Source organism: Ailuropoda melanoleuca, chromosome 18 (assembly GCF_002007445.2).
Source record: "Ailuropoda melanoleuca isolate Jingjing chromosome 18, ASM200744v2, whole genome shotgun sequence".
Classification (NCBI taxonomy): Eukaryota; Metazoa; Chordata; class Mammalia; order Carnivora; family Ursidae; genus Ailuropoda; species Ailuropoda melanoleuca.
Genome location: NC_048235.1, coordinates 23,769,643 through 23,793,006, shown reverse-complemented (window position 1 = coordinate 23,793,006; position 23,364 = coordinate 23,769,643). Strand labels below are relative to the sequence as shown.

Sequence of the window (23,364 nt, the reverse complement as noted above, 5' to 3'; positions counted from 1 at the left end):
GGTACATCCCTCCCAAAGGCTTCCTCAGCACTTGTGAGGCCCACAGGCCACATGGAAGCGTAAATGGAAACAGTGCATGATTGGAGTATCCAAGGGCCCAGCTGGATTTGATCAGTGGCAGGAAACCACCAAAGGGGCCTGTGGCTACAGAGGCATTCTAGCCCATAGGCAGGACCCGTGGCCTCAGCATCGTCTTCCACCAGAAGGGAAGCCCTTTGTCATGGCACAGGACAGCTCTAACCCTCCTTCCTCTCCTTGCACGGTGAAGAGCCCTCCGGGAGGAGATAGGGAATCTCAACAGAGGTCTGTGTCCGTGTGGGATTCTCCAGTAGGTGACATGTTTAGTTGGCATCATTCATCTCACAAACACAGACGTCCCTCCCTAACCTTGAGCCCTCAGCTGGACTTGAATTTGGCAAAGGTAAGATGAGGCTGCATAATGCTCATTTTTCTCTGGGGTCAAAAACATTAATAATGATCCGGGATCCCGGCCCTCCCCCTCAAAATGCAAGATCAGGGGTTGATTAGATCAGGGATTGGCAACCTTTTTCTGTAAAGGGCCAGATAGTTAACTATTTTAGGCTTCATGGGCCACCTGTAGCCTCTGTCACATTATTCTTTAAAAAAAAAAAAAAACTTTAAAAATGGAAAAACTGTTCTTAGCCGTGGGCTGTACAAAACTACAAAATCAGGCCAAGGGCTAGACTTGAACTGCTGCCCACGTGTGCTGACCCAGGTTGAAGAGTTGTCTGGAAAGAGTGAGACTTCAGAGCGGACTTGCAGACCCTTGGCGGAGGCCAGGAGTCAACTTATCGGTTCATTCATTCAGAGACCCTATAGTTGATGGTCCAAATGAGAATGCTTTCAAGAAGGAGCGGGAGGGCTATGAATTACCGCGGAGCACTCCACCTGAGCTAAGAGCAGTGCAAGCAAACCCTGCTGAGTGAGCCCTGCCCGTGCTCCCCTATCCTGGGCCTCTAGGATCCTCTCAGACCTTTGGGGGGCCCAGACAGCCCAGGCTGGTCATGGGCTAGATTCTGGCTGGATAGTGCTTTTTTCTTTCTTTCTTTTTTTTTTGGATGGGTTATAACAGAGTGGTGATTTCGTCTGTGGTTTAGATGTGTTTATGTTGGTTAGGTTTTCTGTTTCCTAATTGTAGCGCGGATGGCCAAACGCCCTCTGGAAACTCCAGTCAATTCGAAGAGGAAAGGGGTTATTAATGGTTTGGATGTAAGTCCTACCGCCTCTTTCCCCTCCACCCCGTCCCTACCCAGTAGGGCACTGCAGACCTCCCTGAGAAACTGTTTACTGGGACAGAGGCTGAACCTAGCCATATGGCAGGCCTCAGGCCCCAGGAAGTAACCCTGCAGTGCTCCTGGGAACTTGGCCAACTACACGGTCTCAGCTCCTCTTTGGCCCAGCAAGTTCAAGAGGCCTTAAAAGGCACAGGAGATCAAGGAGGTGGGAATTCCTCTCCAAAGCACTCCAGGCCTCCCTTCCTGCTGGCCAGCTCTATGGTGCAGACACACGTGCTCTTCCCTTTAAATCTGTCACCTCCTCCCCCTGGCCTTGACCGTCAGCTAGAACTGAAGGAGGGGTCTACCATGCCGAGAAAACCCTAATGGGGACTTGGAACAGTTTTTATGAAGCCCCAGTCTATCCAAAGGGAACTCCACCACCAACGGGGAGGTGACGCTTTCCAGAGCTCACACCTCTTTCAGAGAAAGTAGAAACAGCACACATTGCAACGTGCGCTGTTACAGTTGCTGAGAAAGAGAAATCACTCACTACTTCCGCTGGGCCCACCCCCAGGGTCATCTAGTTAATAGTCCTTCAGTGGACTCCTTGGTGCCATTTGAATGTGGAACTAGCTAGGTGACATTTCACTGATCTCATTACATACCGTTATACCAAAAAAATTATTTTATTATTAACCATTTGCTAGTAATCAATTATCTATTGAAATAAACACTGACACATTCCCCCCAAATATTTTCATAAATCCCTTTTGCACACTGGCACATTTGCTTGTCTAATCAAGCATCTGTTCATCTGAATTCTCCAGTCTCCAGGATCTTTTCCATCAGCTGATCAATCACCTCACCCTTGAATCCTCACACCTTATATTACTCATTCATTATTCTCACATACACACACACTGAAAAGAGAAATCAAAGAATAATTATTTTCTTTCCAAAAATCCCTTCCACACCGGCTCATTTTTCTGCTCTGAAAAGGGAAGTTTCTGGCCCAGAGCCTCAGGCCGGGCGTTGTCTGCTCTCGCCAGGACTGGGGCCAGCCCTGCATGAGCACCGCAGGCCGCAGGCCGCAGTAGCGAGGGCAGGAAAGGAAGAGCAGCCGCTCAGGGCCTTTGTTGTCCTCCTCCTTTCCAGCATTTCTCACTCCTTCTCTGCCAGGCGTCCCGGCTGTCTCCCCAGATGAGGAGTGCGGAGACAAGGGTCCCTGAGCGCAACCTCAGCTCCGAGGGACAGCGTGCGACAGGAGCAGCCGGCGGTTTCCAAATGTTTTAGGAAGGGCTGCAGTCTATTCCTAAAGGAAATCTGAGGTGAACCCAATTAGTAAAATAAATAGAAAAGGTGCTACCCAAGGTGGAAATTGCAGGAAGGAGGGGAGCACGCCCCTTTCCCCCTCCCCAGACTCCTGAGGCACTTCCTAAGAGCCCCGGGACCCAGAAATAAGGGTGAGAACCTTTTCCTTAGAGCGCAGGCGTTCCAAGGCTCCTGCTTCCTATGCTAGTGAATGTAGTTCAAGGATATCCTGTAAAATAAAACAAAAGCAAGCTGACAAACAAAACGTCTATGGGATTGAAACACGACTTAACCCCATATTATGAGAAAGGACTTGATTGTGTTTTGGTTATTTTCTCGAAGCTAATTATTATCCTCTTTCACAAAAAAATCATTGGCTTGTTCACAAGAACCACATTGGAGTTGCCTATTATCGTTCCTAAGTGTCTCACAGTTCCACATCCAAACTGAACTTCCTGACAAGGCAACTTGTCCTCCATACTAAGAATAATGCACAAAACAAAACTACCAAGTGCTTCTATGGGCAGGGCTGTAGTTGGGGCCAAGTGCTCCGGGAATATAGAAAGAAAAAGATCATTGTCACCAAGCTCTATACAATCTCTCTGGTGGTCATGTTAGCCTGTTCTTCTCCTGAACTGCACATCCTTTCACTCCATTTACTTGCATCAAACTAAGCCCAGAGGTACCTGGGGAGCCCAGTGGTTAAAAAATAAAAAGTAAAAGTAAAAGTATTTTTTATTAAAAAATAAAAAGTAAAAAGAAACTAAGCCCCAACAGACAGCACTCAGGTTTCCTTTTATAAAAAATTAAACTTGTGGGGCACCTGGGTGGCTCATTCAGTTAAGCGTCTGCCTTCGGCTCAGGTCATGATCCCGGGGTCCTGGGATCAAGCCCCGCATCAGGCTCTCTGCTCGGCGGGGAGCCTGCTTCTCCCTCTCTCTCTCTGCTGGCTGCTCCCCTGCTTGTGCTCACTCATGTGCTCGCTCTCTGTCAAATAAATACATTTTTTAAAATCTTAAAAAAAATTAAACTTGTTATTTTGAAATAATTGTAGATTCTCATGCAATTTTAAGAAATGAGAACCGGGGGGCCCCTGGGTGGCACAGCGGTTAAGCGTCTGCCTTCGGCTCAGGGCGTGATCCCGGCGTTACGGGATCGAGCCCCACATCAGGCTCCTCTGCTATGAGCCTGCTTCTTCCTCTCCCACTCCCCCGCTTGTGTTCCCTCTCTAGCTGGCTGTCTCTATCTCTGTCAAAAAAAANAAAAAAAACCTAAAAAAATAAAAAAGAAAAAAAAAAAAAAAGAAATGAGAACCGGGTTACTGTTTACCAAGATTCCCCCAGTGGTAACATCTGGTGAAAATATAATACAACGTCACAACCAGGATGCTGACATTGACGTGGTCAAGACATCACAAAGGCCTCCCATGTTGTCCTTTTATAGGCTCACCTCCTCTCTCCCTCTGCTCCTCCTCCCTGCCCCGTCCTCCATCCCACCCTGAGAATTGACCCCTGGCAACCACGAATCTGGTGTCTGTCATGTATAATTTTGTACTTTTGAGAATGTTATATAAATGGACTCATATGGTATGTAACCTTTGGGAATTGGCTTTTTCCACTCAGCGTACTTCCCAGAAGATCCATCCGAGTCGTTTCATGTATCAATTTGTGACTTCTTGTTGCTGAGTATATTCCGTGGTATAGACGTTCCAGTTTGCTAAGCAATTACGATCTTGAAAAGCACTTGAGTTGCTTCTAGTTTAGGCCGATTACAAATAAAAGTGTTCTGAACGTTCACTTACAGGTTTTCATGTGAACACAAGTTTTCATTTATCTGCAGTAAATACCCAAGAGTGATATGGTAGGCTCATACGGTAGAGCCATGTTTAGTCTTGTAAGAAACTGCCAGACTGTTCTCCAGAGTGGCTGCACCATTTTACAATGTCACCAGTCATGGATGCAATTTCTTCACATCCTCACCAGCTTTTGGGGGTATCACAATTTTTTATTTTAGACATTTTGAGAGGTGTATAGTGCTAATTGGATTCTTTGTGGAGATTTTTTTTGTTTTTCAACCGCTCCATTTTGAGAACTCTTTACATATTCTAGATTCCAGCCCTTTGTCAGATGTGGAGTTCGAACATCTCTTAGTCGATAGCTTCCCTTTGCATGCTCTTCGCACGGACCTTCTCAGAGCAAAAAATTTTACTTTTTATCAATTTGCCATATTTTCTCTTGATGGGATGCTCTTATGTCAAGTCTAAGAATTCTTTGCCTAGCCCCGGATCCCAAAGAGTTTCCCCTATGTTCTCTTCTAAATGTTTTATAGTTTCGCACTTTAAATGTAAATGTATGACTCATTTTGAGTTCATTTTTGTATAAGGTGACAGGCTTAGGTGCAGGCCCTTTCCTTTTGCCTGTAGAAACCCACCTGTTGAAAAGGGTGTCCTCCTTCCGTGGACTCGCTTTCGTACCTTTGTCAAAAAGCAGCGGGGCCTATTTGTGTGGGTTCTCTTTTCCGGCGCGGTACGTGTCTGTCCCTCTGCCATGACCACATAGCCTTGACTACTGCAATTTGTAGTAAGACCTAATATCAGGAGAGTGATTCTTTCCATTTTATTCTTCTTTTTCACAACTGTTTTAGCGATCCTAAGGATTGTCTTTTCATACGAATTTTAGAATAATCTACAGCAGCAGCTGTAAGTGGCTTTCTGTTGTTCTTCCTGTAATTGCACACACACGTGCAAACACACACACACACACACACACACACACACACTGAGAAAGCGAGGTTTGGAGCTTAGTATCCAGAGAAAGGTCTTTCTCGTGTTAGCATAGACAATACTTTCACTCTCTGTTTTCCTTGTCGCTTTGCCATCTTTGTGCTGTGGTTCAGGATGTGGCCATGAATCGTAGTATTTCATAAGGACCGAGTAAAAAAACTCGAGAACCACAGACTGTTAGAGATCGTGACATCCAGCCTCCAATTTGACAGGCACACACAACCACGAGGCTGGAGAGATTAGGAGAGTTGCTGGAAGTTGATCAGAGTTTCTGGCAGAAGCCAGCCTCCAGCAGTCCTGAGCCGGGATGTCCTGCTGCTCGGCTCTGGACTTGAAGTCACGCAATTCACAGCAGGGCCATTTGCTCACCTAGATCGGGGTCATTCTTTTTTTTTTTTTTTTTAATGATTTTTTTATTATATTATGTTAGTCACCATACAGTACATCCCCGGATTCCGATGTAAAGTTCAATGATTCATTAGTGGCGTGTAACACCCAGTGCACCATGCAATACGTGCCCTCCTTACTACCCATCACCGGTCTATCCCATTCCCCAACCCCCCTCCCCTCTGAGGCCCCCAGTTTGTTTCTCATAGTCCATAGTCTCTCATGTTTCACTACCCCTTCTGATTACCCCCCCCCTTTCTTTATCCCTTTCTTCCCTTACCGTAGATCAGGGTCATTCTTGCATCAGTTCTATCAGCCTGTGTATCAGAGGCAGGGAGGGAGGGGAGGTGAAATAGAAAAGGGCTTTATTTCTGCCTTTGACTCCCTTAACCAGTTCAGTAGTTTACACATTTAAGTCCTACCTAAAATGTAAATGATGGAGGTGACCAGTAGACTATACAAAAATAGACATGAGTCCTAACTCAGTGTTATGGTGAATGGTCTAGCTGGAGGAAAAAAAAACAAACCAAAACAAACCTTGAGCCATCAACTCCTAATGGGCCACTAACTGCAAGTCACTGTGGGCGATTGCTTAAGTGTACCACCCTGCCCCTTGCCCTCAAGGAGCTTACAATCAACTTGGAAGGGCTGGCAAGTACTTATTGCCCAAGTGACGGGAAATGTGGGTTCATCATTAGGTAACCATCATCCTGACTATAGGAACACATTTATTTTTCCGGTGCTCGTTTCGACAGAAGCCAATACCGCCTTGAGGATGAATAGTATAACCTCTTGGTGAGAACCGCTGAAAATTCAATTGTTTGTTTTTGTTCTTCTTTCATTAGGCATGATACACGTCTAGACCAGTTGGAAAGCATTCTGCTGATTTAGCAACGTGAAAATCAGTGCTGACAGCCCTACTCCTTCCGCTGTAGCGAAGGCCAAAATGCACTGCAGAATGCGCGAGCACCACGTCCTCCCACTCTCCTGGCGATAATTACAGTCCTGCAGTTGACTTAGAGGCACAGAAGACCCTTGATGTCAGTAGTCATACCATACTGGTAGATGGCTTGTCTCGTGGTGCCTCAGCAAACCGAGAAGTAACTGTTGCAGATAATTGCAATTTAGCCTTTGATCCTTTTTCTTCTAATTAAGAAACACAAATCTGACTTCCTCTTCTTTCTCGTTTACTTCCGGCAGTCGTTGGGCATGTGCCAGTGGGGGATAACAGGGCCTGGGCCAGGACAGTATTGGAATGAGGCGGCAAGGGCAGCTGGCGATAGCTAGTGATGACAACCTTTGCAAGGACAGTGTCAGAGCATGGCAGAGAGCCAGCCTTAAACAGTTGAGGGAATGGATACATACAAGGCGTTGAGCAAGTATGCATACTAAGGACAGCGGGAGCAGAGAAGCAGAAAGAAAAACTGATGGAAAGGTTCACGTGCAGACATACATACTTGGGAAGTTATGTGTGTATGTATAAAAGTACGTGCATTTCTGAGCTCTGTCCACTGAGAGGGCCTGTGAGAAGCAACACTCCGGGAGCAAAGGGAACACTTAGCACCCAGATCTCAGCTTCTCGATGTTGCTCTCCACGAAAAGAAATCAAGGTCTCCTAGAGAAACCGATCCAGAGCTGGGGCAGGGAAATTACAAAGTAAGCCAGCTTGTTGTGGAGAAAGTGTTCGAGAATGATGGGCACGAGTCAAAAGGACACAGAAGCCAGGTTCACGGGGCTTCTGGTGTCAAAATCTAGGTCAGTTTGAACATCAAAATAATTAATGATAATAAGGCGCTATAACCCATTGAAGAATAACTCATTTGTTTATAAGCAAATGAATGAACTTAAGAATGGGAGCTGAGAAAGTTCCTCCTTGCAATAGAATGCCAACCAATAAATGTGTGAGGAATGATACAATTAGAAATTGTCCTAGTTGGCAAACATCATAGCAATAATAAATTCAGGCAAGGAACCGCCATGGGTGCTAATGCAAGTAGGTGAAAGTCGAATGAGTAATGGATATTTACATGGTACTTATTAATTATAAAAGAAAAAAGTAACTCGACAGTGGAGAAATGGGGCAGACACTATCTTAATCAAGTGATCAAAGTGACCACTGGGACACAAAGTTAATGGGACAAAACGACAGCAGGGCTCACCTGATAGGGAGCAATAAGAACACAATATCACTTTTGTGACATTACTGCTCAAACCGCATAACGTGGGCTAGTCCTAAGGAAGCATGGGGCAAACCCACATTAAGGGTCATAAAGGTCAAGGACCTGAAACTCATTCCAGGACTAGAGAGACTAGATCATGTGATCCAGACTTGGACTCCGCTAGCAAGCACATCATGGTTGAAAAGGGGCTTGGGTGAAGGGTATAGAGTTCTTTGTTCCATTCTTGCAATTTTTCTGCAAGTTTGAAATTGGTTCCAAAGCCATTGTTTTTAAGTGAGTTCAGCTTAATGACTATAAACTGTAAAGATGACATGAGTGACAGTAATGTGTGTCGGTCTGCAGACAAGATGCGGGTCTGCAAAGCCCCCCTTCTCCATCAGGAGGAGGAGCTTAAGCCGTATTGTATGTCAGCCATCTCCCCAAGCACTCATCGCTTCGGTGGGTGGGTTTGTGCAAAAGTACTACGTGGATTTACATTCTCCCTCCAGCCCCACCTGTCACCAGGGACGGACATTTCGAGCAGCACTGGTATACATGACAGGGAAACACTTGAAACTTCATCAAGGAGGCAGTGAAATGGGGGCGCCTGGGTGGCTCAGTCGTTAAGCATCTGCCTTCGGCTCAGGGCGTGATCCCAGGGTCCTGGTATCAAGCCCCACATCAGGCTCCCTGCTCCACTGGGAAGCCTGCTTCTTCCTCTCCCACTCCCCCTGCTTGTGTTCCCTCTCTCGCTGGCTGTCTCTCTCTCTCTGTCAAATAAATAAATAAAATCTTTAAAAAAAAAAAAAGGTGGTGGTGAAATGGGAGTTCCTTCCTGTGAGAGTCAGAGGTAAAAATAAGCATAATCGTGTGATCTTAGGTGCCCAGTTCAGAGCGTACTCCTTAAGGCATTTTGGCTGAAGTGATCGGCACCAGCCTGAACCAGCATGGGCCACAAGTATTGGCCCAGGAACCTCATAGACTTATCCTGGTGTCCATCTCTTGGCATCCCCAAAATCCTAAAAGGAGGGGAATGCCTCCCCATGCTCCCTTAGCTCATCATTGATTCTTCACCAAATGAGCCCTGGTTAGACACTTGTCAGGGAGAAGAAAAAACACCAATCGAAGAAGCGTGTTTAAGTGAATTAGTGAAGGGAAATTTTTTCACCCAACTTGAAGAAATCCCACCTTGTACTTAAAGAGATGTTACTTGAAGATACCATGCTTAGAGTTTATGTCTAGCAAACTGAAAAGCAAGTAATCTGCCCTTGGTTTTAAAAGTTCTTGGCTGGGGGCGCCTGGGTAGCGCAGTCGTTAAAGCGACTGCCTTCGGCTCAGGGCGTGATCCCGGCGTTCCGGGATCGAGTCCCACGTCAGGCTCCTCGGCTGGGAGCCTGCTTCTTCCTCTCCCTCTCCTCTGCTGTGTTCCCTCTCTCGCTGGCTGTCTCTCTGTCACATAAGTAAAATAAAAAAATCTTAAAAAAAAAAAATTATAAAAGTTCTTGCTGAAGGGTGCCTGGGTAGCTCAGTCAGTTAAGCATCTGCCTTCAGCTCAGGTCATGATCCCGGGGTCCTAGGATCAAGTCCCACATGGGGCTCCCTGCTCAGAGAGGAGCCCGCTTCTCCCTCACCCTCCTTCCCCTCCCTCTGCTCATGCTCGCACTATCTAAAATAAATAAACCTTTTTAAAAAGATAAAAAATCAAAGTTCTTGGCCATCTATTTCCTTTTTAAAAAAAGATTTATGTATTTAATGGGGCGCCTGGGTGGCACAGCGGTTAAGCGTCTGCCTTTGGCTCAGGGCGTGATCCCGGCGTTATGGGATCGAGCCCCACATCAGGCTCCTCCGCTATGAGCCTGCTTCTTCCTCTCCCACTCCCCCTGCTTGTGTTCCCTCTCTCTTGCTGGCTGTCTCTATCTCTGTCAAATAAATAAATAAAATCTTAAAAAAAAATAAAAAAATAAAAAAGATTTATGTATTTGAGAGAGAGAGAGCACGTGAGCAGGTGCATAAGCAGGGGGAAGGGCAGAGGGAGAGGGAGAATCTCAAGCAGACTCCCTACTGAGTGTGGACCTGGGGCGCAACACGGGGCTCTATCTCACGACCCCAAGATCATGATCTGAGCCGAAATCAAGAGCCAGACGCTTAACCAACTGAACCACGCAGGCACTCCTTTGGTCATCTACTTCTTAATAATTTTCTTATTTGAATAAAATCCTTGTCGGCGTGTCCCTCTCATGGTTCTTCATGCTAGTTTTACGTTTTGCCTTTTTGATGGATTCTACTTGCTCATTCCAAAATGGTACAAGCCTTTTTTTTTTTTTAAACTTATCTGTATTTATACACCAACCCATACTGTTCTGCTTCTGTTGCCAAGAACTTACATTGCCAGAGTAAATAGGATCACCTGATTTGTCCACTGCAGTTCAGAGGGGCAGGAACTTCAGGATCCAGAAGCTTGGGGGTGGCACACCAAGCTGGTCACATGGCCTTTGGGGCCATCCAAGTCCACCGGTGGGAGGAATGATCAGAGAAACCAGCGGGATCTTCCGTGCCAGCCGGCACTGTCAGCAGCTGCTGCTCTCTCGGGAAGAGCATCAACACTACCGCTACCTTGACCACTGAATCAATTGTCCTTGTTGCGGGAGTTCATCTGTAGCATCTGCAGATGACACCAAACATGGGGACGTCTGCCCAGGGCTGGGTGTTCCCACCTAGCTAGATAGCCTTGTTTGTCCTGGATCTGCAGAAAGTGTTTCATCAGCCCCGCCAAGGGCTACAGCATGTGCCTGCAGCATGCCTGTGAACAGAGTCCTGGAGAGGGAAGAGAGCGTTTTCAGAGATCAGCAGGAACCCTGAAGAAGAGATCCTGTTGCTGGACATGTGGTGGCAGCCAGGGACGTCGGGGCCCTATGGATGGAGTTGTATCTGAAGTCCCATCTCATTTCGAAACAAAAAACACTACACTGCTCGCTGTAGGTTCTCTGTCCTCTGGCTGCTGCCTACCTCCTTAGCCTCCATTAGGCAGATCCACTGTCACCGGCTGACTCACCGTGCACCGATGCCAAGTTGCTCAGCGGTCCCCACATAACCCACACTCTTTCCTACCTCTGGGCATTGCTCATAAAATTCCTTCTGCCCTGTTGACTAAAGGCCCAGTCCTTGGCTTGTAGACACACTCAGGCCTGGTTGTTGAGCTGAGCCAATGTCTCAAGCCCCTTTTCTGGATGTGAACCACACAAGCTGCTAGAGTTTACTTGTTGCCCATTCTTTAAGGCTCCTTCTTGATCTGTGTGTCATAAATGAGAGACCTGACATGTCTCAGCAATAGATGAATCCTATCTCAGAGACATAGACGCTGGCCAGAATTTTAACCGGGAGGAAAATAACCCTTTGCATTAGATTTGACCAACAGCACAACATAGCCCATACAAATATCTCAGCTAACAGAAGTAATTGCCCCATCCGAACTAAAAAATACCAAGAGTGTGACGATGTCTATTCCCGTGTTAACAAAGCACTAATCATCATGGTTCTTAGTTGCTATGGTAATTTTCTCTATTGACTTGATTCCCATGGTTGAGCATACCAAGGCCTGGCCATTCCCAATCCTTGAGGCAACCTTATAAATTATCATCGAAAGTAGGACACTCTTGAAGGTCAGAAAGATTGATATTAATAATTACTCCAATACAACTTGATTAAAGGATAGTTTCTGGACAATGGGGCTATATGGCCACACTACCCCCCAGGCTTTATGGCATCTCATACAAATAGGCCCTCAACAAGTGATTCCTGACTAAATGTACTGTGGGTTTTTTCTCCCCAGTTTCAACGTATGGTCCTTGAGAGCAAGGGTGACGTCTAATGCTTCTTGTAGATCACTCAGAATGTTGGATATATATCAGTTGCTCAAAAAACGCCTGTTGATTGACTTGAGGTGAGATGTTCTTCCCAAGTGAAAACTTCCCCAGGGTAGCTACAAAGGTAAGAATAGAACTTTGCTGAGAAGTTAGGGCTAGAATATTTGAGTGGGTCTTTAGCATAGAGAAAATAGTGTTAACTATGAATTAAAACTCCCCCAAAATACTGTGTCAAAGAAAACTCAAGTCAATGATGAGACCTGAAATATTTCCCTAAGACAGTGAAATCCTCCTGTCTTTTACTGAGCTAGGACGAGACAAAGGTCACGGCTTTTATTAATCTTAGTACTTGGTAAAGTGTGAGAGGAAGTAGGAAAGGAGCTTGGAGATGATTTTGTTTAGGAAAACAGGTAGTAAAATGAATAATTTTAGGCAATGCCAGCTTTGGTAATGATCACTGGACACAATAATAGTAAAAAGACAGATGCGGCCTGTGAAGACGAGACAGAACATTGGACCTCCTGTGACTCCTACTGCCTCACCTTACAGATGCGAAAGCAAGGACCCAGAGCAGTTAAATGACATCCAGCTACCTGTTGCCATTCGGGGGAAACTCCTGCTGTGAGGATTTAAGAGCATTGAACTGTCCATCGGTGATAACGGCAGCAATCCTGGGAAACTTGAATGTGAGGCATGAATATTGTCACCTTTTAGATAGGGAAGTGGAAAATTTCAAAAGTTTTGCCAAGATGAGGGCCTTCTCTTATTCTTTGATGACTCTACCCCTGACCAGGTCTAAGTTAGCAGGTGGAGAGGAGCTCTTGGAAGCAACACAAGTGTGAAGAGGGAGAAGGCAAAAAGAAGGTGTAAGCAAAAGTGGTGACATCTGGCCCCCCGTGAGGGAAAATCTGCCCCTCGCCTTCTTTGGCACATAGACAGTAAAATGTCAACATCTGATGTAGATATCCCCAGAATGACCTGGAGAGTTCTGTCTCCAAGTACACTGAGGACCTAAGTTTATGACAAGTCAGAAAGCGCCATTTAAACACTGTTATAGTTTTAGCAGTGACCAGAAACGTCACCTTTGTAAGGTCACTTTATTTTTCCAAGCCTCTCCTAATATTTCAAGGGTCTTCGCTGACACAAAGTTATGAGAGGCAACACCTTGGCATCCATTAAGGACCACAGAAAGGCTCAGTGCGTTTCCCAAAGTTGCACAGTGAGTCAAAAGGACGGTGCAGTTTATGCTCTTCACTTCCTACTACAGCCATTTCTGGGGAGATGAAGAATGTGAAGGCCTCTCCTGCCTGTGTCCCAAGCTGTCACTCTCAAAAAAACAGCTCCAACACTATGAGTCTGCACCATATACCTCTTTCTACTCCACTATTCCCCCCCCCACACACACACAGGATGCTTTTTCCAGCATGATTATTAAAAATAAGGAAAAAAGAGCCAGGTAGGGTTGAGAGAGGGGAGAAGCAGACCTTGGAGATTCCAGAAACTGTTAAGATTCTGGGGCCAAGAAGGCATTTTAGTCAGGACTTTAATTCTTTAATTTACCTGATCATAAAAACTTGTAGACCGATGAATTCCTCAGAAAACCGGTACACTACCATGCTGTGAGTCTAGGGTTGAACACAGTGACTGAAAGGCAGGCATGGAAACTGAGTCCCACAAGGGAATTAGAAATGTAAAGAATCCTTTCCTCCCACCCTAAACAGGTTAAGCAGGTAGATTCTTTCTGTGGGTGGGAAAGTTTAACCACCAAGCCTAGAGCACAGGCCACCAAGATAAATGACTATTGTACCCTTGAGCTTGGTCCCTCTGTCGGAATTAGAGCTCTAGAAGCAAAAAGTGGCCTAACCAGATCAAGGTAGCCCTACGGAATGACGGACGGGCCAGCAGCACTGATCGGGCAGGAAGGCTGTAGCTGGAGTCAGAGATTGAAGAGCACCATGTTAACAGCCTGGTTTTCTTATTTCCGTTTAGTTTTTGACAGATATCTGGGGAGCAAAGATACCAACGACACGTACTCTGGATACTGTTAAATTCATGGTTCACAAGCAAGATTTGGGCAAGAGGCTTCTTTCTAGCTCCTGGCCACCAAAAATAAACCTTAGAATTAGGCTGTTAACAACTTTAGAAAAGATCTCAGAGTTTCTCCCAGCTTTCTGATGAGTAAATAAAGAACGGCACAGTGACTTGCCCATCACGCCAGGACATTGGCAACAACGAGGTCTACAGTCAGAACCCTTGCCTCTCAGATGAAAGCATGTCTTCTACAAGGGGGGTGTAGAGCCCCTTTGGGGTTCCTGGCACTGCAGGGGCCACTGGACCTAGATATTCTCCCTACTGAGGGAGGAGACAAGGGAATCAGAAAGGTAAATATTTATGTATTTATATGATAATGAATTTATTACCATGTTTTGTCTGCAAGGAAGGACAGGTAAAACCTACAACTCTGCTTATAAGAAAAGAGGCCTTAAAGTCAGGCAGATCCAGATTTTAGTCCTTCCCCCACATGCACTCAGCTATGTGACTGAGAGAAAAGTCACTTGATCTCTTTAGGTCTCACTAATTATTTACATAATGAGGATAATAATTATACCTAATTTAAAGGTTCTGGGGAAGGCTAAATGAGATCTATGGAACACTTAGCATAGTGCCTTGCAATGAATACATAAGCTATCATCATTACTTTGGCTTCTTCATGTTAGTTGGCCATGGCCCATGAGCTCCACTCAAAGTCACCTCGAAGGCTGCCCATCTCCAAGAGGGCTCTCTTCTGTGCCCTGGAGGCCAGTGTCCCGAGATGGGGGACCTTATGAACACCTTAGCAGAGCTGGGACGGGGATCCCAGCCTGGGCATATTTCTCTCATTCACACAGGCATGCACATCGCTCCAGCTAAGCCTTAGACCTCTCTCTATGTCAACTTCCTTCTCTCCAAAATGAAGCAGTTGGTTATGCTCTTGGCAATAGAATAGCTCCTCTCAGACCAGTCCTCCTGCAGATAACAGCCATCAACTCTGTATAAAACATCATAGACAACTACCAGAAAGCCCCGGAGAATGGCCAGGAGCAGGAACAAAGTAGAAGAGCCAATACTTGGAAGAAGGAAAAGGCACTTGGTGAGTCCCTGCCTATTCCAAGACCTTTTTCTCAAGCTCCTGCTCCTGACCCACAGGATACCTACAACTCAGACAGAAGGCGACCGTTTTAATAGCATGATGCACCCTCTGTAACTGGAAAATGAAGAGGGGAAAGATAGTTCCCGAAAGAAGGCATCTAGAAAGAGGAGACCCAAATTCTGCATTGAAATTTTCCCCAAATCTCTGACTGACCCCTGAACTATGCAAAGGCGGGGTAAACTCCAAGGAACCCACGGCTAAAAGAACTGAGCCCGGATTTCAGCCTCTGCTCAGCACAAGGTTTACAGGTTTTGGAGTTTGAGGCCAGCCAAGTTACTTGCTTGTTAACAACAACAACAACAACAACAACAACAAATCTATCTCTTTGGAAGAATATATGAGAATGCGTTATCATAATGGCTGCCATATAACCTGAAATTACATGATATATAAAGAATCAGAAAAAAAGTGACACTTTTCTAGAAAAAAGTCATCAATGAAGAACAACCCTGAGAGGACAGAGATGTTAGAATGAGGAGAAATAGGTTTGAGAGCATCTAGTATAACTATGCTCAAAGGCATAAAAATATATACTCATAATAAATGAACAAAGAGGAGATGTTAGCAGAAAAAGAGAGAAAGTAAAAGTAAAATAAAAGAATGGGAACAGACACACCATGCAAACAGTAAGCATAAGAAGACTGAGTAGCATGATTAAAGTATCAATTTACTAGGAAGATGTAACAATTGTATCTGTGTATATAACCGAAAGTATATACTATACATGAATATATATATATATATATATATATTCCAAATATATAAAATGAGGACATTGCATGTGACATTTGATTACCCTACAGGAGAAGGTGGTGGTGGTAGAAGGTACTGGATGCAGGTGGAGGCAGGAGGGAGGCACTGTATTCAGGCAAGCACTAGTGGGGCTTTCCACCTCCCCACACAGGACAAAACCCGGCTCATTTTCTATAACTTTATGAACAAGACAGCAATATGTTCTTCGCCACTCTTTGGTATAATTTCCACCACAACCTGGGCATTATTTGGAAATGCTTCACTGGAGCATGTGAATAATTGTATATATTGATAACTAATAGTAAAATCCGTTTGACAGCAACAGACTTTCTTGAAATCTTAGAGAACTTGCTCTATGCCTGCCATTGTGCTGCATGCTATCAGCTCTCTGCCTTCAAAGAGCTTAAAATACATTTGGGGCAATGAGTCAGAAAGACAAAAACAATCCTTCACAATACAAAATGAACTGAAGTTTCAAATAATCAGTGCAGATACAAAGTCACTCTGGTGGGTGGGCATTTAAAATGGGTAAGATTTGGTAAGGGATCCCAGGGGTGGGTGTGCTGTGAGCAAAGTTTCAAAGGCAATGATTGGCTTCCCAGGAAACAAAGAGCATGGCCGACTGGCTGGAAAGGAGCTTCATAGAACAATCCTGCCCTTCAGATGAATGCAGTGGATGGAGACCCATGGTTTTTGTTGGCTCAGTCTTTCACCATTTAAAAAACAATGTACACGTTTGGATTAAAGCTATGCAAACAATGATCAGGGACTCTAGGCCAGATGTACCCTACAGGAAGTGGGAAGAAAGCAGAAAACCCTCTTCACTTCATGCAGAGAAGATATGTTTTTTATGCCAAGCAGAGCCCCCCAAATGGTGTTAAAAGCCAAGGTCTCCATGGTTGGTGTGATAGATTTCCCAGGCAGGGAATGGCAGAGGGGCTCTTTCCTTCCCTTTGAAACAAGAGAATGATTTGCCCCGAAACAGAAGCAGGCAGGGGATAAGGACTGAGTGATGATCTAAAGAAATGAAGGAATGATGTTACCCTGCCCCATTCTATGAAGTTCCTTCCTCTTTTTTGTACAGCCTCCACCTCTCAGAGGCACTTGCTTGTCTAACATCTTGGATTTTCCTTCTCACTCTCTTGCATATGGGTGTCTCATTACCACTTGACAATAAGTTCCCCCTAAGTCAGGAGCTGCTTTCCTCCACACTTTCAGGTACCCCTAAGGTCCAGGACACTGCAATGCCATGAATGGCTGCAGGGTTAATGCCATGGAAACAATCTGGATCCAGCTGGACTTGAGTAATGCAATTGCTGGAGCATAAGGTAATAATATTTTTAACTTTTTGAGGAAGTCCATACTGTTTTCCAGTGTGGTTGCACCCGTTTGCATTCCCACAAACAGTGCACGAGGGTTCCTTTTTCTCCACATTCTCCCCAACACCTGTTGTTTCCTGTGTTGTTGATTATGCAACTTTCAAAAGCACATTTCTAATCCATCACTGAAACACACAAGCTACAAATAGTTACTGAGTGTCTGTATACACAAAGCACCAAACCACAGGCTAGCATAGGAAGTTAACTGCTTAAAGCAGACCTTGGTGATATGGCCCACTGAGAAGATTCGAGCACAAGTTGTTTTTAAATGCATAAATGAGCTCCCAAGAAAGAAAGTGAAATACTCATTCCCAAAACATGCAGAGGTTTTAAAAAGTGTTAAAAACAAAAACAAGAACAAAACCCGGAATCCACACCAGCTGATACTGTGCCTTCTCCAAGGGAGAGGTTGGAAGAATGAGCATTATACAACATGGTGATCAGAACAGTGCTTCTCGACCTCTAACGTGCTCGTGAATCACCTGGGATCTCGTTACGATCAAAGTTCTGATTTTATAGGTCTGAGAGGGACTGACATTCTGCGTTTCCAAAAACCTTCGAGATGCTGCTGCTGTTGCCAGTTCTGGGACCGCACGTAGGATCTCGGCAGCGCTGGGTTTTGAAGTAGCTAGCTCCTGTTCGACCTCGACAAGGCTTGAGACGCACGAAGCTGGGAACCGAAATCTCTGCACGAAGTTAGAACCCTAATAGAGCTGCCTCCTCGGGTAAATGATAGCCTAGAAAAATCTACCCACTTGACCGAAGATGTCACGAGGAAGTCTGGCTGGACTCTGGGTAGGGAAATAGAGTCTCCCCTGAAAAAATGGGGACGCTAGCCTGTATCTAGCACGGAAGAAGGATTCCAACTCACCCATGTGGTTCAGAAAACGCTAAGCTCAGGAACTAATGTAAAAGCCTGGTCCTGAGCCAGTGATGCCCGGAATCCCTGGCAGAAAAGAGGCAACCATTGGAAGTTGCCTCAGACCTTGCCACAAGAGCTGTTCACACACATGCAATCTCTACTGAAGCACGAATAAATAACTACAAAACATGAGCAGAGGAATATTAAAAATGATTAAATACATAGGCCCAAAGGCAAAAACCCCAAGTAAAGACAAGGCATTATGGGGGAAAAAAGACATGAAAATTTTTTGCTAAAAATGAACAAATGTCATTATAAGATTAAAATGCATATACGAGGCACCTGGGTGACTCAGTTGGTTAAGCATCGGACTTTTGATTTCAGCTTGGGTCATGATCTCAGGGCCATGAGATGGAGCCCGAGCCCTGAGTGGGGCTTCGGACTCAGCGTGGAGTCTGACTGTCCCTCTCCCTCCCTCTCTGCCCTGCACCCTGTGCGTGTGCATGTGCTCTCTCTCAAATAAATAAAATGCTTAAAAATTTTTAAAAATAAAATGCAATATACAGTTTAACTGCAGACTAGCTGAACTGAAGAGAGAATATGTGAATTGTAAAATAGATCCTTGTAATTTGTAATTGCAAAATAGCTATGCACAGGTTACCCATTATGAAGCCAGAGAGAAAAAGAGATCAGAAATAGTAAGAAGCACCAAGAATAATAGCAGATGGACAAGAAGGACCAACATTTAGTTGGGTTTAAGTTTTGAGAAAATGAGTGAGAATTCATATTTGAAGATATGGAGGCATTAGTCCCAGACAGAAGAGAGAAAAAGAAACCTACACCAAGACAACATGGCAAAGCTACAGAGCACACTTAAAGAAAGAAGAAAGAAAGAAAGAAAGAGAAAGAAAGAAAGAAAGAAAGAAAGAAAGAAAGAAAGAAAGAAATCAAACAACGTAAAAGCAGCCACAGGAAAAGGTAAGAAAGAGAGGGAAAACAGAGAGAGAGAGAGAGAAGGAGGAGGAAGAGAAGGAGGAGGGAGGAGTGGGAGAGGAAAAAGGAAAGGGAGGGGAGGGGAGAGAGAAACACCAATGAGAGAAAAAGACATATTATGCAAAGGACAACAAGTAGTACAATGAAAGACTTCTCAACAGCTGCAAGAGGCACTAGAAGATAATGGAATAATATTTCCAAATGTTGAGGGGAAAATAATTTTTTTTTTTAAAGATTTTTTATTTATTCGACAGAGATAGAGACAGCCAGCGGAGGGGAAAATAATTTTAATCTGGAATCTATGCAAGTCTAAACTATCAAATGCAAGTCAAGATGAAATAAGCTACATTCAGGCAAAGAGAACCTACTGTTCACAGACCCTCCATGGAAAGGGTGGACTTTAAGAAGGAAAAGAAACCCAAATGGAAGAGGTAAGGTGCAAACAGCCCCCAGATCTGAATCAATGACAGCAAAACAGCAAGTGGGCCAGATGAGAGAAGGGGCTTCAGAAGGCATTTCCAGTGGAAGAAATTGTTGAAATTCGTCCAATAAAGACATAAAAGCAACTACTCTCTCCCCTTACCCTGCTCTATTTTTTTTTAACAGTACTTTCCACCACCTGACATTATACACACTTTCTTTTCTTTGTTTCTTGACTTTCTCTCCTACTAGCATCCAAATGGCATGAGGGCAGGAACTCTATCCATTGTATTCCCCAGCTAGGCACATAATTGGTGCTCATGTATTTAATGAGCACAAGAAAGGGAGCCAGGTGGTGCAGAAAGGCCTCAAAATGTGTGGAGTTTTGACTTCCTTCTCTCGGCAACAGGTGGCCTAAGGTAGAGAAGTCACTTACATTCATGAACGTCCACCAGGTCCTGGGCCGCACGCGACTCTCCTTTCATGTAGGCTGTGCAGTAACGAAACCCATATGCTAGGGAGCGAAATGAATTGGTCTTTCAATCTGGCTTAAAACACAAGCTGAGCATGTTTTCATCTCAGTTTATTGTTTATAGACATTACTGCCTGTTTCCAAGGGAGATGTGGGCTGTGGTCATATGTCCAATGTGATGTCATAATCAACTGAGGCAGAAGAGAGATGGCGCTCTGCGTGCTTGGGTAAGGCTTCCACACGCAGGACATACAGACACTCAATACCACTTACTGACCTAGTAATTCCAGTTCTCTCACACCTACCTATGTAGACCCCAGGCCACAGAAACCCTGAAACTCCGGTTCTAACAATGAATCACTGAAAATCAGAAGGTCCCATCTTGAGGTCACGGCCGGCCCCACTTCGTGTCAACAAGCTCCCTCCTCGTCTGTGTTCTCAGCTGCACAGTAAAGACTCCCTCCTTCGGCCCCCTCAGGTCCACTAGCTGCCGTGGAGATGTCAGGACCAAGAGACGCTCCAGTTCCGACCATCAGCACCCACCCCGCCCCCACCCACCCCCTGCAGCCAGTTCTAGAGACACACTGACCAGAACTTTCTTCTAATGAATAGTGTCAGACACCCTGTTCTCATTCAAGTCCTGATAACATGAGGGTGACCCTGTAAACACAGAGTTGAGGGCAAAGAGCAAAAACCATTCCCCTTCCTTGCCTGAAGCCAACACAAAGGCATTTATGAGAACAGGCTTAGTAGCTGACGAGCCATGCAGAAAATTCCTTGGTTGTACGTCTACGGCATGAGAAGACAATGAGAAATCATCCTGACTGAGGAGCGCACACAGTGCGGGGCCCCCGCCGCAGGCTGCCCCACCACCCATGTTCTCGACTTTTCTGATGGAGCCAGAAGGCTCTTCGCACGCGTTCTGCAGTACCCGCAACCCTACCTTCTCCACTCACGTCCTTGCTGGGCTTGAAACAGGCTTGGAACCAAACAAACTAAACCTTCCTTGCATCTTCTCTTTACCATCTTCTTTCTCTGCTTTTTCCCTCTCCCTGAACCCTTGTCAAAATGACTTCTCCTAGATGTTGGAATCGCTCTCCCAAAGCTGAGGGTAAGGCCTCCCTCCTAGACAATAAGCCACATGAGTACAAGGGCTGCCTGTTGGTCTCTCTTGATAATCCAAAGCTTCATACATCAACACAAATCTCAATATTTGCTAGAAGGAAGGGAGAGAAAGAGGGACCAGTTTGGGAAATGATGTCAACACGTACTGTATTCTTGCCAAAGAGTAACTCTCTGAGCCTAGGGACCTTGAAGAAATTTGAAAGAATCCTGATTTCAGACTCACTTTGCAGTAGGCCAACAGTGGTTTCAAGTTCTGTTCTCTCGGCTCCTGGGTGGATTCAGCTGGCCGAACGAGTATCCTCTTTCCTCTCGAAGTAGGTTTGTATAAGAGGGCCTGCTGTTCCCCAGCTGCCCTTTCTTGTCTGTAATTCACAGCCCTGTAACCGAGGTCATAGCAGATCCTACCACAGTCAGAGCAGGGTGGGGCAAGGCCTAGCTCGAACTTCTTCCATGTTCTCCCGATAGTGGCAAAATGGCCAGCTACCTACTATTTTGTCAAGACTGAGGAGACTGGATGGGAAAAAGCAAGCAGAAGACACAGACTTGGATTCCGAACGAGCTTTTGCGCTCATTTGGACAAGATTAAAACCACCGAATAATTTATGAGCCATACCGATAACATTTAATTAGCACAACAATTACTTGAGCTGGGAGAGGGCACTGTTGACAGGAGAGGTAGAAAGAACTTCCTGGAGGGGCTGGGACTGCAAGTCTGTCCTTGTGCTCTGTGGACTATGGTTGCAATTTCCTGAGAATCTGGGGTCTCGGGTCTGTGGCATTACACAAAACCACTAGCTGGGCTCTTCCAGGGATACCTTCGAAGGTTCTAAAGGAGGGGAGGATGTGACCAATGCTGTGGACACTTTCTCTCTCCCTTTAAGGGACCTACTGAATGGGGATGGAGTCAGGGGGAGGGGTACCTGCCCTGCTGTTACATGGAAGAGAAGGGCCCTGAGTATGCTTCTTCCGAGCCTTCCCACCTATGATGTGGAGCCCAGGGCTCTTTGCACACGAGAGACAGAGATTTCTTCCTGAACCCAGCCACCCAAATTTTTGGTGATAGTTTCCATTTAAAAGTGAGCGCCCGTGAAAGGAGCGTTGTTGGGGCTACCCTGAGCTTGCAGCCTGGAGTGGGGTTTACGCTGGCACTGGAAATGGGCTGGCATGTCTGGATGCCTCTGGTGATAGTGGCGGTTATATTTAGGCCTGAGCTCAAGGTAAACATGGGAACTCCTGCAATATGCACGAAGACAGCGCAAGAACAAACACAAGGGCAGCGCCAGTAAAAATAAAAGAGCAAAGTGCAAGACTCAAGCGAATAAATACGTTCAGGCTCTGTGATAGAGCAGATGGAGCTAGTCACTGTGGGCAGGTCGTCCGAAGGGGGGCGGACTGCGGATGGGCTTTGCCCATTGTTAGTGCCCACAGTGATTAGAAAGAACCATCCAGAACACGCCTTCATTAACCATCCGCTCTCCAGCTGCTATACTTACTGACAGCAGCCTGTGCTCAAGAAAAGGCCATGAACCTTGGAGAAGTCTCATAATTTCCCCGTGGTTTAGTTTTTTTATCTATAAAAACCAGGGAATTGAGCCACATAATACCCAAACTCCCCTCCGGCTTTAGGGTTTTTTCCAGCTCGCCTTGCTAACTGCCTGGAAGACCAGGCTGAAAGACACCTTTGTTTTCAGAACACTGTTGACATAGTGATCTGTTATCTTTACCGTGTCCTCTAAGAGATCCACTGAGCAAAAAGCATCCCCCCCCACCCCCAGCAGTAGAGAGGATCTATTTTAAAGTTTAGGAGCTAAACGACGAAAGGAAAGCTGTACACAGTGCAGCAGCAGCACGCTAGGCTGGCAGCCCACAGGGCACCTCTGAGCAAGTTAGGGAAGGAGCCTCCTCCAGATAGGCAGAGTTCTGAAGGCCTCGCCTCCCAGCCCAGCCCCTCCTCCCCGGCTGGCACGCTTGTCCCAGCAGAACCTACCTGCACGGTCTCCCAAGCAACAGAGCAGCTGGCTGCAAGTAACATGTGAAAGTCAGGGTGCTCGATGTCTTTGATGCCCCAGCCTTTGCCCTGCTTACACGGCATCATTTTCATCTCCCCCCCCCCCCCGGACCCTTCTGCTTTTTGATTCATGGACCAGCTTTCTCTCTGATGTATGTAATTAACGTGGTAACACACAAATTCACAAAATACTGCAGTTGTTCATTCCCGACTGGAAACTGTTAACCCCTTCAGAGGGACAGAGTTGCCCCGTGCAAAATGCTTGACATCCATAGTGGATATTCACTAAATATTGTTGAATAAATTAATGAGTAAACGGATGAAAACCAATCTTGCGGTGGTTCTGAGTTGGTTTTGAAGAGTGGATTTCTTTGAAATCTGACAAAACCCAGGGACATTTTCCCACCAAAATGCATATGTAC

General features: G+C 45.6%; 1 long non-coding RNA gene across 4 annotated transcripts; it reads right to left on the bottom strand.

Moving 5' to 3' along the window:
* Nucleotides 1-67: 67 nt before the first annotated feature.
* LOC117797069 lies at nucleotides 68-20,282 on the bottom strand. Of its 4 annotated transcripts, none has more exons than XR_004621891.1 (4): nucleotides 19,774-20,282; nucleotides 10,262-10,691; nucleotides 4,980-5,116; nucleotides 68-2,778 (listed from the first exon to the last, which is right to left on the bottom strand). It is a non-coding gene; the product is annotated as an uncharacterized LOC117797069 (long non-coding RNA). The 4 variants fall into 4 exon arrangements; XR_004621892.1 differs by having other exon boundaries at nucleotides 10,285-10,691; XR_004621893.1 differs by lacking the exon at nucleotides 4,980-5,116 and having other exon boundaries at nucleotides 19,774-20,276.
* Nucleotides 20,283-23,364: the final 3,082 nt, after the last annotated feature.